At 28.9% G+C, this 14,391-nt stretch overlaps 2 non-coding genes across 2 annotated transcripts; both read left to right on the top strand.

Annotated features, from left to right (window-relative positions):
• Positions 1-8,023: 8,023 nt before the first annotated feature.
• On the top strand, positions 8,024-8,095 carry Trnad-guc. Its single transcript has one exon. It is a non-coding gene; the product is annotated as a tRNA-Asp (tRNA).
• A 184-nt stretch (positions 8,096-8,279) lies between these two features.
• On the top strand, positions 8,280-8,351 carry Trnad-guc. The gene has a single exon. It is a non-coding gene; the product is annotated as a tRNA-Asp (tRNA).
• Positions 8,352-14,391: the final 6,040 nt, after the last annotated feature.

Below are 14,391 nucleotides of genomic sequence, written 5' to 3' on the forward strand. Positions count from 1 at the left end.
GGTTCTTAAAGAAAAAGTTCTGTAGTATTTTTTGATTTTAGCACCTTAGTCAAATAAAGCAATAAATTAGGGGAAACCAGTACGAGATGGATACCAGTACGAACTGAAGAAAAAAATGACTGGGTTTTTCAGTAAAAGTTCTGCGTTATTTTGTTATTTTAACACCCCAGTCAAATATAACAATAAAATGGGAGGAAGCAGTACGAGGTGAATACCATTACGAACTGAAAATGAATACCAGAATGAACTGAATAATAAAAAAGTGACTAGGTTTTAATGAAAAATTTATTTCGTATTTTATTAATTTTAAAAATCCTAGTCAAATAAAGCAGTAAAGTGGAAGGAACTAGTATGAACCGAATACTGTACAGAAAAGACTAAGTTCATAACAAAAGTTCTGTAGTATTTTGTGATTTTACCACCTAAGTCTAATAAAGCAATAAAGCAAGGGTGACCAGTACGAAATGAATACCAGTATGAACTTAAGAATGAAAAAGTGGAAGAGTTTTAAAGCAAAAGTTTTGTAGTATTTTTTTAATTTTAACAACCTAATCAAATAAAGAAATAAATTGGGGGAAACAGTACAGGTTGGATACCAGTACGATCTGAATAATGGAACAAAGTGACTGGTTTTTTAAAGAAAAAGTTCTGCAATATTTTTCATGTATAGAAATTATAAAGCTAGTTTTATAATAAGTCATTTTACTTCTTTCGTGCCATTTTTGAATTAAAAGATTGACAAATGTGTTTTTTATATGGCGATGAAAATTTTATTTGCTTCCAGATTATAATTTTTTCAAGAATTTGCGCTAGCTTATCTTTCACTGGTTCCTTCGATTCGTCAACTTTTGGCTTCAAAAGTATCTATTGAGTATTTCTCTTAATTTTAATGGAAAATATATTTGAAGTCCTTTTTCTCTGTAATAGCTAGTAGTAATGACTGCGTAACAAAGCAACAGGGCTTCTAGGACACGTTTCTGTTTCTAAGTAAACTACAGTAGGCAAATCTACATTACCGACCGCCTATAAAGAAAAAATTTGAATTATCTTCAGTCGATAAAGTAGGTTCCTGATTTGAATCCGATTAATTTCGGTTAGGAAGACCTTATCGACTGCTGGCATCTTATGACGTATACGAACTTCCCAGTGGGCATGAAATTAGGCGACGTCGTTACGACATCGTTACGACATATTTACGACAACTTTACGACATTCTATGTCCGTGTCGTTTCGGTGTCTTTGAGATATCGTAAAGACATTATCAGACCATACGACTTATTTACGATATCGTAAAGACACCTTAACGACATGGACATAGGATGTCGTAAAGTTGTCGTAACGATGTCGTAACGATGTCGTAAAGACGTCGCCAAACTTGGTGCCCACTGGGCTCCTTTTTTGATGTATTTAACTTATTTTGACTTACAATTTAAATAAATTTTTAGGTGAAATATCAACTATCACATGTTTTGTTGAAAATTCATCCTTTTCTAGTTAAAAAAAAACTACGTGGTTCAAAGTTAAACTACCTTGTATAAAATATATATTTTTTTTCGTTGAAGATTTATGATTTTAGTTGAGAACTCAACAATTTGGTTAGAAATAACTTTTTTTTATTCATATTTTCGGGTTAAAAATCCAATTGTTTTATTCAAGAATCATCATTTTAGTTAAATCATGAACTATTTGGTTATAAATCAAATTTTTTAATTTACATGTTCGGATTAAAAGAGTTCTACAATTTTGTAAAAAATGTAACTGTTTGGTTAAAAAAAGACCTCTTTTGTTAATAATTTATATTTTTGTTTGAAACTTCAACTATTTAGTAATAAATGAAACAATTCATTTAAAAATCTGACTATTTGGTAAAAAAAATAACTTTATTGTTGTAAAATTACATTTTAAGGTTGGAAATTCAACTTTTTTGTAGATGATTCGCCTTTTTGGCTTCCAAATTCAGCAATTTTGTTGAAAATTTATATATTTTGTTGAAAATTCGGACTTTTCGCGTAGAAAATTAATCTTCTTGGTGGGAAATTCATCACTTTGTTTAAAAATATAACCATTTTGTAAAAAACATTTTTTTCCTCAGCATGACTTTTAATAACTAAATATTTAACGAATGCTTTGTTGATAAAAAATTTTAGTTCTAAATTAAACCATTTTATATGGAAAATTCATCTTGTATTGTACAAAAGTTTTCTTTCTTGATTGAAAATAAACCTTTTTTTAAAACTCTACTGTCTTCTAAAAAAATAGTCTTTTTGGCTTGAAAATTTGATTGTTTTTTTTCAACATAATTATTTTTTTGAAAATTAAACTATTTTGTTAAATTTTTTTTGTCAAAAATTATACTGTTTCTTTAACATTGTCGCACTTTTAGATTGAACATTCATCTTTTATAGTAGCAAGATAATATTTTTCGGTTGAAAATTCATTTTTCTTTATGAAAATTACCACTTTTTTTTATTTAAATTTCTTCTGAGAAGTCATCTTGTTGTCTTGAAATTTCAACTATTTGGTTAATACTTCAACTATTTATTTGAAAATTCAACTATTTTCTTGAAAATATAATTATTTTTGTAAATTTAAATATTTCATTAAAAACTCATCTTTTTTAATTAGAATTTTTTTATTTGGTTTAATGAATTATCTTTAATTTTAGAAAGGTCTGCTTTGGGTTTAAGATTCATCTTCCTGAGTAAAAATTAACTTCTTTGCTGAAAAATTAACTGTCTTCTAAAAAATTCGTCTTTTTGATTTAAAAACTCATCTATTCGGTTACAAGTTTAAAAATTTTCTTAAAAATTTCATTATTTTTGAAAATGTAAATATGTTGTTGAAAATTTACTTGATGTGAATAAAAAAAAAAATAATTTTCTTTGTTTGAAAGTTTAACCATTTTTTTAAATACAACTTTCTGATTAAAATGATTTTTTATCCATATTTTTTTATTATATAAAACCCATTTTTAAAACATTATAAATTAAAAAAAGACAAAAAATATTTTTAGAAATACTGAACAAAGTCAAATTGTTCAAATAAGTTAGTTTTTAGCAAAAAAGTCAAAGATTTAATCTTTACGTTTTGGCATCCATAAAGTCTGTAACGTCAGTCCCACCAAACTTCGGCCAATAAAGGGAACAGAACTAGAACTGAAATTGGCAGTTTCTAAGTTCGCTCACTTTTATACTCATTTTTATAATTTGCTCAATTTTCTAATAACAATTCTAATAACAATTTCTAATAACAATTTTATGGTTTAAATTATTGTTTATTTTTTAATGTTAAAAAATTAAAACATTTTGCTTTAAAATCTTCTACTCTTTCTCGAAATTTAAATAAATATTTGATGTTTTAAAATCTTTTTTGAATTTTCTGCTGAAGCTCATTTTTCAAATAAAAAAATCTTAAGAAATTGTTTTGGGAACCTAAAGAATTTATGTCATTATCCTGAATTTTCAAAAAAGTCCTAAAATATCTTATAAATTTGTATTGTTTTTTAATGGTGTTAAAACTTGTAAATATCTCTTAAATTTATTAAAATTTGTTCTAAAATTATTTATTTTGACCGTTGTTGCTTTAAACACTTATTAAACCTTTTTTATTTTATAAAATAATATGAAAAGTTTTTTAATCTTTTTTAGTGAGCTCTTAGAACTCATTAGTAAAAAATTGTTTGAAATTTTCCCATGAATCTAAACTATATATTTTTCCTGCTCTTGACGGAAATAATTTTATTAAAATCTTCCATATTATTTTTTAATAATTTTGAAATCTTTAAAATTAAAAATTATTATTTCATAATTAATTACTAACTGCTTAAGATTTTCCCATAACTGTTTAAAAAAATTATTCTCAAAATCTTTCAAAATTATGAAGACACTTCTATTGTTCTAATTCTTAAAATAAGTTCTTTGGATAATCTTATTATTATTTTTATCTGTTTGAAAAGTAAAAAAAAACGATTACCCAGATTAAAAAAGAAAACTTTTTTTTCTTCTTAAAAACTCCGGAATTATAATATGGCAGCAAAAAAAATTTATAATTGAATCTTTATCTATTTCGGTGTTGTGAAAAAATTAGTCATCTAACAATTCATTGATTTTTTGATAAATGATAACTTAAAAAGCATTAAACAACTATTTGCATTCAAGCATAGGGAAAATTTTCACTCTACATTTTCTTTTAATACCATATTCATTTTTAAAAATTTGTTTTATTAGTAACTTTTGATACTAATTTTAGAAAAAAATCAAACCTATTTTCATATGATTTAAAAAATCGAATGCAAATACACATTTCAGTACATCAGAATCATTTGAAAAATTATCTAATTAAAATAATATAATTGCAAATTTAAATGAACTTTTAATATATTAAAATTATATTCAATATTTCATTATATAACCTTCAAGTCAATAATTAAATTATGTTACTTAAATTTCAGGAACTATGTTTTAATCTTTATTTGCTTTAATTATCAGAAAATGTTAATTAGCTAACAATCGATTGACAATTTAACAAAAGAAAAGCCATTAAAATATAATTCTGTTATAAAACATTTCAAAAACTTTAACTTTATATATTTTTTATTATTTGACATTTTATTTTAAAACAATTTTACTTAATCTTAAGCTTTTAAACTAATAATTAATTAAATGGTTCACAACATAAAAAGCATTACACAATTATTTTCATGAAAACATTCAAATAATGTTTACATTATATTCTCATTCAAATTTTAAACTGGACTTCTCTACATTTAATTTATTAATAAGTTTTTTAGCTAAGTTAAAAAATGAAAATATTTGTACATATAATTTAGAAAATTGAATTTGAATACTCATTTCACAATATCGGAGGCACCATAAAAAATTATATAATTTTAATACAATTATTTAAAAGAAAAAAAGAAACATTTATTACGAAAGTAATAGCCAATATTTAATTACACAATATAAGAGGAAATAACATGTTTATGTTACTAAATATCAAACAATTTAAATGCAATCTTTATGTAATTTTATATTTCATTTTTTATTATTAAATTTTAATTTATATTATAATATTATTAAACTTAGTGACTTCACAATATATCTATTCATTTAATAATCTTTTATATTATTTGAGAATATTAGATTTTGAGATAAAATTTTTAAAATTATTGTTGTAACAATGAATAAGCCAATTTAAAATTTAATTTAATTTAATTTAGCTTATAATAACTTCACGTTTTAAGCCCAATTCTAAATTATATTTTATATAATAATATTATTAAACTTGATGTTTTTGCAATATATCTATTAATTTAATAATCGTTTTTTTTTAAATTAAATTTTAAGATAAATTTTGATTAGATAACGTTTAAATAAAAATACGATATTATTTAATTTTAATCTGAAAATAATAAGTTTTTCAACATTAAATCATTAAAATAATTAAAATATTAATATAATAAATTTATATAATTGTAATTCAGCCCATAATAACTTTACGTTTTGATAAACAATTTAATTATAATTTATATAATATTATTAAACTTGATGATTTCGCAATATATCTATTAATTTAATAATCTTTTGTATTATTTAAAAGAATTAAATTTTAAGCTAGACTTGAAATAATTATTACTTTAAAATTGAATAAACCAATTAAAAATTTATTATTAAAAATAACAGCTGTTATTGCAAGTGAAAATAAAGACATAAATTAAAATAATTCTTGGCGATCGATAAAGGTAGAAATCTAGTTTTAAGTTCGATTAATTTTATACATTTAAAACAGAGGTCGCCAGTCGCCATAAATTACGTGATTAAATCCACTATGTCAGATTCAGCCTCCATGCCCTACCAATGGAGGTTACGATTTTTTATATGTAGGTTCATGTAATTTTAATATCCCGCAAAAAGTTGCCGACCCATACAAATTTTTCAGCTGCAAACACTTTTTTTTCATAGTATCTTCTATTTTTTCTTAGAATTTTAAAATTCAGAAAAATTTGCTATCGGTTGAAATTCATGGAAAATTATACTCACTAGTTTTGCTAGTAGGATGTAGCAAAATATTACAAAATAAGAAAAAAAATTGTGTTCAATTTAAATTTTTGAAAATGTGCAAAAGAAGATATTTTTTTATAGAGTTGAATGTATACGTTTTTGTAAAAAGTTAGATATGTCGAATCAGATATGTTCTCAGCTTGAATCAAAGAATCATGCTTTTAATTTGTTTTTATGGGCAAAATATTTTCTACAGCCACTTGTACCGAAAATTGGGTTGAGTACCCAAATTTACGATTAAAAATTTACGATTTTTGAACGATTTAAGAGTTTAAAAAGTATGTAAAAATGTTCATGATAGCAAAATGATGAAAAAATAGAATACAACAATTAATCAAATTTAGGAAAAAAAAATCCAAACACAAATGTGAAAAAGATGTACATTCAAAGAAATTCGTTTTTTGGCATCCGAAAAAAGGACAAAAAATCATTTTAAATTCGCTTGATCTTAATCTTTACTTGGGGTTTTCGTCTTGAAAAAAATTGTTCTTGTTTAGAAAAGTATGGCAAATTTTTTATATGCACAGTGTTCAAAGTAAAATATCATTAATTAACAAAAGTTTGGTTTATTTTGATTATTTTTAAAAAATTTGGAGCAAGCGTGTTCTTGGGATTGAGTTAAATAAACGAGATCTTGGAGAAGGTTAAATATGTCAAGCTAAAGAAATTTCATCTCTGACATTATAATTTTTCCAAAATATTTACTCAATAAAATAAATTTTTTTTGAAATTTTCAAAAAAAGTTCTAAATCAGACAAAAAGACATTTTTGTCTTTTTTTATTTCTTACTAGAAAAAACCATACATAGAAAACTTGCTATATTTTTTGAATCCATACGAAAATTCTCTTTAGTTTTAAAAAATGTGAATTTTATAATAAAAAAAAACCCCAACAGGTGATATTAACCCATTTCAAATTTTTGTTTTACGCCAAACCACAAATTTTTTCTTTAAGGTTAAACAATTTGAATAATTTTAGCATTTGCACACTAAAAAAGTCTTAAATTTCGAAAAATTCAAGAACATCAGTAGATATAAGTTAATAATGTGTAAATTTGAGAAGAAAGGAATCATTTGATGATTTGAATAGTCCATTTTAAAGTGTTGGAAACTGGCCAGTTACGCGAACGTCGGAAGGTACCACGCCTCTTCAAGGAATTTGCAACCGCAAAGTAAAATACACATTCTTACGAAATTCATACAAGAAGGGTTTTGATGAGGTTTTGCGGTGCATTCAGAATTTCGGGTTACGTGAGATGATTACTTCAAACAAAATTTAAAATTCAAATAATGGAATTGATAAGCTTCATTTCTGATGAATAAAATGAAAATGTAATTGAAAATTAAAAAAAAAGTAATTGATAAGGCTGTGTATAGTTTTCCCGAAAAGTTGGGACAGTTGGAAAAGGGGATGGACTAGTGGTCCCGAAAATTGACGACTAGCTAAATTTATGGAAACCCTATTTATTAATTTTAGCTAAATACAAACATAAATATAAATATTTAAATAAAAATATAAATGGGATTGAGTACTGGTATATCAAAATCTATTTAAACCTTTAAAAAGTAATAAAAATGTTTTTTTTTAATTGAATAATATTCAAACTTTTTTTTAGGAATCGGTCTGAGTGAATGTATTTAAAATTTTATTATGTCTCATTTGAAGAATAAATGATTTAAAACGATAAAATAAATTGGGCTAAAAGTTAATTTGTCCGCAGGCATTTCTTGGCACAGCAATGGGTTGCGTCGCGTGTGTGAACGGATGACGAATGGCTTGCGGAGAATGCTGTTACCACTTACAATTCAGTCATCTCTGCTATTTTTGTGTAAAACTTACGATAATTATTTAATTTCAAGAAATAAATTTGAAATTTATTTATATCTAAGTTATATAATTATATTTTTACAGTAGTCAATAAACAATGGAAAACCATAGTAAACTTGGGCTCCTCGATTGCATATTCTTCGGTAGTATAGTGGTAAGTATCCCCGCCTGTCACGCGGGAGACCGGGGTTCGATTCCCCGCCGGAGAGAATTTTTTTTATTAATTTTTTTTATAGAACATTTTGAGATACTTGAACCCATTTTGTTAATTTTTTTTCGAAATATTATATATTTATCCATAACCATCGTATTTTCACATTATAATTTCACAATGATTAATTAATGACAATGAAAACCGCAAACTTTTCAGGAATAAGATTTTCGAAAGCGTATTCTTCGGTAGTATAGTGGTAAGTATCCCCGCCTGTCACGCGGGAGACCGGGGTTCGATTCCCCGCCGGAGAGATTTTTTTTTTAATATTTTTTTTTTTTAATGACATTTTGAGATACTTAAACCCATTTTTTTTTAAATTCTATATGTTTGTCCAAACAATCGTATTTTCGTTGTATAATTGCATTATAATTAATTAATCAATAACGATGAAAACCGCAACCTTTTTAGGAATAGGATTTTCGAAAGCATATCCTTCGGTAGTATAGTGGTAAGTATCCCCGCCCAGTGGCGCTTTGAGCATCGTGCGAGTGCGGATCGTCCTCAGCACCAAAGCGCAAAATCGGAAGCTAATTTTTTATTAAAAAGCGACTTTGTCGCCAAAAATAGTGTCCGTTCAAAGCATAACCTTATACCTTGCTAGTGATCTTAAAATTCAATGTTTAAACTCTATTAATATATTGATTTCGAGCCAGTTTGTGATCTACGTGCGTGCAGCGTTCCATAGCCATCATGGCGGCGTTAGTGTACAGTGCGCGTTCGACAAAAAATGGCCAGTGAGACACCCCCAATCAGCAAAAGAAAACGCTCACTCTCAAACAGCCCAAGCCCGGCTGCAAAAATGATTCTCCAATAACGGAACAAACATTCTTTAAAAATGCTGCATCGGCACATGGAAAGGCCGAATTTCTAATTAATCCAGAAGACAGAAGACTGATAAAAAAGCTACTACAAAAAGACAAAATAAGAACGAAGCCTGTGAAAAAAATCAAAAAAACTCGGTCTTCATCTCCACAAGAGAATCTAGCGGATAAACTAGAAATAATAAACGAAGTCGACATCAACAACCAAAATGACGATGGATGCAGTAGCACCAACTCGAAAGTAGACGCACCCGTCATTACCAATGATAAAGCAGATTCACCCGAAGAGACGACCAACTCTTCGCTCGACGTCGTCGGTAAAAAAGGATTCGCCAATACAAATATCGAACCACTAGTAATCGTCGATAACATGAAATCTTCAAAAATGGATAAGCAGTCTGAAATACACGAACGCAAGGAAGGAAGCCCGTCAGTTGATCAGCTGTTGCTAGTAATAAAGCAACAAAAGCAACTAATTGAGGACCTATCCCGACAGTTAAAACCAGCTCAACCTGTGAAAGATAGCAACATCGGCACCCCGCCCGTAGAAGAAGATGGAATGACAGATAACAGAGATGGAGGGAAAAAAGTTACGAATAAAAAATCCAGACACGCAAACCCGTCTAAAAAGTCTACAGTGTTGCCGCCAAATCCAGGAGACCAGGACGAGACATGGGAGCAGAACAAAGAAGGAAAATCAAGATCAAGGTATTTGGGAAACTATAAAACAACAGACAAGCCGCCTCCAATCTACGCATCTAGTACACAGGTAAAATTAATTTGCGTCTGGCTAAACGCCATCGTTCCTAAAGACAGTTATCAAATAAAAAATCTTGTAAATGATAAAATAGCAATCTATGTAGAATCTAGAGAATCGTTTAAAAAAGTTCTAGAATTACTAAAAGAAAAGAATATAAACAATGTCACGCGAGCGCCAAAAGAAGACAGAGTGCAATCGTTATTGCTTAAGGGGATAAGCGGGGATTTTGAAGAGCTAGATTTAAAAACCGAATTAGACGAAATGAACCTAGAAAATGTTGAAATTCTAAGTTTAAAGAAAATCAACACAAAAGAGTTTTTTAAAGCTACACAGGGGGGCCCGGCTTTTCTAATAAAGTTTTCAGGAAATAGCAAAATAGGAAATGTCTTTAAAATCAAAAGATTAGCGAATCAAGTAGTCAGATGGGAAAAGATAGTAAAAACTAATCCCATTCAATGTAAAAATTGCCAGGAATACGGCCATATAGCCAAATATTGTAATAATGACTACAGATGCGTAAAGTGCCCTAACAGTCACAAGCCAGGCGAATGTAATATTCAGGCAGAAGCCAAACTAGACATTAAAGAAATATTCTGTGTCAACTGTAAACAAAACGGGCACCCGGCATCTTACAAAAGGTGTCCGACTCTACTTGCGCTAAAACAGAAAATAGACGAAAAACGGGACTCGATTAAGGCAAATAGGTTAGCAAAAGTAGATTCACAAATAAAAAATAGCCTAGTAACAGAAAATAGACAATTTGCGAACGTACTAAAAGGGAACAAAACCCAAACGGATATATCCCAAAATCTAGATTCTTCCCTTATCACTGCAACTCTACACTCCATGTTCGACACGTTTAGAAAAGAAATTCTAGCAACGTTAGCTAAGCAAACAGAAAACCTGCAAGTATCCATAGCAATGCAGGCTACAAAGTTATCTGTAGTTTATAAGCAATTAGGTTTAGAAGATGTCTGATTCAAGAAATGTCGTTCATAACCTAAATGTTAGGGGCGATGCACCCAGAAGGAGAATTACAGACCTAAAAATAATATCGGTAAACGCGAATTCTTTAGTCAAAATACAGCGTAGACAGGATCTTTTAACTCTTATTAAAAACAAAAGGCCAGATATTGTTTTGGTAGGGGAAACAAAACTGAACATAAAACATAAATTTTACATCCAAAACTACAAAATAATACGCAATGATAGATTTAATAACAGAGGGGGTGGAGGAACAGCCATAATAATCAAAGACAGCATTCAATTTCAAAAAATAGAGATTCGCGATAACATACATTTTATTATTTTAGAAACAACCGTGATAAAAATTTCGCTAAAAAACAATAACAATCTTTTTGTAATAAGTGGTTATGCAGCGGGCAACACTAGAGGTGATTTCACAGGGGATTTGAATGCTCTTTTCAATGCGCTTCGTTTATACAAATCAGAAAATAAATATATTTTAATGGCAGATCTAAACGCTAAACACCCAGAGTGGCTAGATTCAATTGCAAATCCAAGAGGTAAATACCTAAAAAAATGGATTGAAAATAATGATTTTCTTTTTCGAGCAAAATTGATTGGACCAGCGGAACCTTCCTTCCCAAAGGGTAGTTCCTACCTAGATTTATGTATATTAGATCAAGGGCTAAAAACCAAAGGCCTAAAGAATAATAAAATGAAAACGCATACTTATGATAGTGACCACAGAGCAGTAGAAATTAATTTAGACTTGTCCGAAAAAGATGAGTATGAATTATTCGAGTGCGAAAAACTTGGTCTATATAATTTTAACAAAGCGGATTGGAATAAATTTGAGGAAAGTTTCGAAATAAACGAAGTAGAAATTCCAGATAACAAAAACCTTTCAAACGAAGAAATAGAAAATTACCTTAGCGTATTAGATAATCAAATAAGATCAGCAATCTCGGAAGCAGTTCCAAAAACTAAAAGCTTCGACTCTAACAATAAGTATATTACGCCTAAAATACAAAAAATGTACAAAAGAAAAAGTTTCCTGCTTTCAACAGTCTATAGACTTCAAAAGAAAAAAAATAGAGATAAAGACGAAATAGAAATGTTTAAATATCTTTTGCACGAAATAAAAATACAAATAAACATAGAAACCCAAAAATCTTATAATAATTTTTGGTCAAACAAAATAAAAAATATTAAAATAAACGAACAAATGTTTCCGGAAATAAACAGAGTTTTTCGAAAAAAGGCGGCCACCGAAATTAGTAGCTTACTTATAAATAATGAGAATATGCATTTCTTGCAGCAAGCCGAAATAGATATGGCAGAATTGGAAAGAGATGAAAACGAAAATTATATTGTCTCACAGCAGGAACAAAAACTCGAGGTGATGGGAGCCTATTTTGCTTCTGTAAATAAACAAAATATGAATCTCGGTAAACCAAGATTAAATAATCTAATTTCGGATAAAATAAAGCCATTTAAAGAAAGTATAGATAATGACAAATTAAATAATAAAACAATAATCACTTTTTGCAACGAAAATAAAGCATCAAATCCAAAATGGGAAGAAGATCAAAAATTTTTCTGCACGCCTTCTAGGCTATACAAAATTATTAAAAACTTAAATAGCAAAAGATCATCTGGTACAGACAAAATCCCTAACATAGCTCTTAAACATCTTCCGCGAAAATTGATATGGGATTACAACATTTTGTTCAATAATATTATAAATAATTCATACTTCCCTAGCGCTTGGAAAGTAGCAAAATTAATTCCAATTTTAAAAAAAGATAAAAACAAGAACCTCCCATCTAGTTACAGACCTATCAGCCTTCTGCCCAATATCAGTAAAGTTTTTGAAATATTAATTAACCAGCAAGTTACAGAATTTTGTGAAAAAAATGATGTAATCCCTGAAAGTCAATTCGGGTTCAGATTTAAACATTCCACAGTCCATGCAGTTGGAAAGTTGTCCTCTGACTTGCACAGAGCCGTAAATGATAACAAATTCGTAGGAGCCGTATTAATAGACATTGAAAAGGCATTCGACACAGTTTGGAGAGAGGGACTCCTATTTAAGTTGATCCAAAAGAAATTTCCCAAACATTTGATAAAATTAATATGGTTAACAATAAGCGAAAAGAAATTTGTTGTATATGAAGGTCAGTGTAGGTCGAGGTTAGCTTTCGATCTTGAGGACGGACTGCAACAAGGAGCGGTAAACTCTCCTATTTTTTATAATATATTTATGGCAGCCATGTTGACACTATTTCAAATAAATGAAACCCCATTATTAAGAGGAATAGCTTTTGCAGATGACTTCATATTATACGTCACACACAGAGATTTAGATCGCGTGAAAGAAATTTTACAGGATACTTTTAGAAAAATTCTAGATTTTTACCATACATGGAAGCTCAAAGTTAACATTGATAAATGCGAAACGATCCTGTTTAGACCAAACGTGAATAAAGTCCACAAAAAATTTTGCATAGCATGGAGAAATTTCCATATATCGCCTGCTGAGGGCGCAGAACCAATAACGCACAAGATAATAGTCAAATACCTAGGAGTTTATTTAGATGACAAGCTACGATTCATTATTCACGTACTAAATCAATTAAAAAAAGCGAAAGCAGCTTATTTCAATGCGCAAAGTCTTTTCCATTCAAAACACTTAAATTCCAAAATAAAAATAATCTGCTATATGCTATTAATTAGACCAATCTTAACATATTGCTGCCCGGTCTGGTTCAACATTGGCCCATCTGTAATGGAGAAACTAAGGTCGCTAGAAAGAAATTGTTTACGCGCTTGCACCAAATTATACAGAACTCCGGAGTCAGAATACACGAGGTGTTACTCTAATAAAGTGTTGTACGATAAAGCAAGCATAACCAGAATCGACAGCTTTATATTAAGATTGACTAGAAATCATATAAGTAGATCGGCAAAAATAGACACAAATAGTTTAATATTTAGCCAATATTATCCTAATAATGTATATTTTGAAAAAATAAGAAAGACCGGCAAAGTAGGACACGAAGCGTTTCCCTACCTAGATAACATTGGCCTAATTCAAGACAAAAACAATATACCGATATTATATCATATCAAAAGACACTCATTTAATAAGTCAATAAACTATGACCCGTTTATAGATGCCAAAAATTCGCAATTGCCTCTCAGATTTTCAATGAGCCTCCCAAGTAAAGACTTGAAAAATAATTACACGAAAAATATAAAAAAATACTGGTGGCTAGATAAAAGCTATGCAAGCGACCACCTAGAAGACATCCTTCTGGCTGCATCGCCCCATCCCAGATAAACTTGAAATCTGACTACGAAAAATTTTGCGCAAATTATTAATTTTCTTTTGTAAGATCGAAGATTGTAGTTTTCTTGAACATAATCGCGTGCGAGTTTCTACAACAAATTATATTCTCCACACAGAACTAATTTAATACCTAAAAATTAGGAATCAGTAAAAAACAATGTCAAAAAATTTTAAAACAACCAAAATTAGATATGTCTACGAGAGCCCTTTCAGGGACACATAGACCTACATAGAGGTAAAGCGAGAGCGGTTTTATATATGTTTATCCGTATGTTCTTTTTGTGTATTATTGTACCTGTATATAGCGTTGAATAAACATTGTTTCAAAAAAAAAAAAAAAAAATAAGTATCCCCGCCTGTCACGCGGGAGACCGGGGTTCGATTCCCCGCCG

The sequence above is a fragment of the Belonocnema kinseyi genome, chromosome 10 (genome assembly GCF_010883055.1).
Source record: "Belonocnema kinseyi isolate 2016_QV_RU_SX_M_011 chromosome 10, B_treatae_v1, whole genome shotgun sequence".
Classification (NCBI taxonomy): domain Eukaryota; kingdom Metazoa; phylum Arthropoda; class Insecta; order Hymenoptera; family Cynipidae; genus Belonocnema; species Belonocnema kinseyi.